This window comes from Dama dama, chromosome 28 (assembly GCF_033118175.1).
Source record: "Dama dama isolate Ldn47 chromosome 28, ASM3311817v1, whole genome shotgun sequence".
NCBI lineage: Eukaryota > Metazoa > Chordata > Mammalia > Artiodactyla > Cervidae > Dama > Dama dama.
In genome coordinates this window covers 29,021,276-29,023,311 of record NC_083708.1, presented here as the reverse complement: position 1 = coordinate 29,023,311, position 2,036 = coordinate 29,021,276, and the positions used below count along the sequence as shown (strand labels likewise).

Sequence of the window (2,036 nt, the reverse complement as noted above, 5' to 3'; positions counted from 1 at the left end):
TTTGCAAAGATCAGAGATGATCTGAGAATCTTCAACATGATCACTTTTGAAACACCTTTTTCCTGCTAGAGTTCACACATTCTAATAATTCTATATTATTTATCTGCCAATTTTTCCATTCCTGATTTTTCTTCTTTTGTTATTGAGCTAGCATGTGCTTTAAAAATGAATCCGTTTGAAAACTTTATAATAGGATTATTAAGGATGGAATCACTATATCTGATTCTAACTCTAGTTGGTTTTATACAACAATCCTCTCAAATTCTACTTAACTCCTCCACAGTATGACTTCCTTGTGGCTCAGATGGTAAAGCGTCTGCCTACAATGCAGGAGACCCAGGTTCAATCCCTGGGTAGGGAAGATCTCCTGGAGAAGGAAATGGCAACCCACTCCAGTATTCTTGCCTGGAAAATCCCATGAACGGAGGAGCCTGGTAGGGCTACAGTCCATGGGGTCTCAAAGAGTTGAACAAAACTGAGCAACTTCATTTTCCTCCACAGTATGCCACTGTTCTGATCTTATAATCAATATTATCTACTCTAAAATATTTAATAATGTCAATCTCTTTATATAAATTCAAATTTATATAAAATCTGTTTATGTAAATTTATTCCCTGAGAGCTGGTCTAATTCTTGAGACTATTTTCCAAGAAACATTAGCAGCTCTTTCTAGCCCACAGAGATCTTATCTTCCTCTCATCTCAGAGAATAATGTATGTGTGTGTGTGTGTGTGTGTGTGTGTGTGTATGTGTTGTGTTCCATGTCTTTGTGACCCCATAGACTGTAGCCTGTCAGGCTCCTCTGCCCATAGGACTTCCCAGGCAAAAATAATGGAGTGGGTAGCCATTCCTTTCTCCAGGGGATCAACTGTGGGTCTCCTGCATTGCAGGTGAATTCTTTACCCTCTGAGCCACCAGGGAATTGGCAAGTGCCTGTCATATATGTTAGGTGGGTAATAAATGTGTGTTGATGGATAAGCCACAATTCAATCTAACCAAATCAACTTTTTATACTTGCCACACTCATAACCCCATTCTATTATGAATTAGAGAAAAATCAATAAACAATTTTAAGTCAACCATTTCTACTTGTTCAATTTTTCTAGGTAGGTTTTGGGATTGAAGGTGCACAAACACATCCTCATGGCATAGAAGATAGGCAACCCGAGGCTGAGAGCAAAGTTGTAAAGCCTCATCAGAGTATTCTTCACTGTAAGAGAAAAAGCAGTGAGTGAATGCATTTTTTAATTAATAGACTCACTAGCTGTTTGCTGTTAAGTCATGAGAGTGTCAACAGTTCAGAATAAGGAAGCATTCATGATAGCCTCAAAGAATCTGATTTTGGATGGGGGCATTCTGAAAGAACGAAAGCCTTATCTCATCATCTTAATAGCAAGTAAACCTATTACCAGTCAACAAATACTTTCTGAGCTTATAACCATGTTCTAATTTTTTGTACTGAATTCCCCTAATTTATTCCCTCTCACTCCCAGAGATAAATTTTTGGTTGACACTATTTGAAATTTATTTTGTTAAAAAGAAAAAGTGAGGTTTTGTGGTCATTTATATTCTCTTGTTTTTTTTTTTAATAGATTCTCTTTCTCATAAACACTGATATCTTCAATGTTGAGTTTCACATTCTAAGCACCACTCCATAATCATGCACCCCTATTATTTATTTTTGCTTGGTTCTTTTGGGAATTTTTTTAAACTCAAGTCTCCAAGGCTGCATCATTTTCTACTGCTTTATATGTATGCTTTCTTCAACTAATAGAAAAGCCCAGTTAGTTAAAGGGGAAAAAAAATGAAAACAAAAAAAGCCAAACCCAAATAGTTGCTTTACTGATTTAGAAATTACTATAGCTAATTTAACCTTTTGTTTGGATGACTAAATTCACTTGATAGCCAAATCAACCATGCATATGTAAATCCTAGAAATTAGAAATGATATAGACAGTGGCAACTTTCTAGTCAAAACACTAGTTGAGAAAGCTGAAAGCGTAAAAGGTGAAATAACTCCTTCAAGGTCTCCTAA

The 2,036-nt window shown here is 36.1% G+C and overlaps 1 non-coding gene across 1 annotated transcript; it reads left to right on the top strand.

Moving 5' to 3' along the window:
• The first annotated feature begins 289 nt into the window (after positions 1–289).
• On the top strand, positions 290–361 carry TRNAC-ACA (transfer RNA cysteine (anticodon ACA)). The gene has a single exon. It is a non-coding gene; the product is annotated as a tRNA-Cys (tRNA).
• The last annotated feature ends 1,675 nt before the right edge of the window (positions 362–2,036 follow it).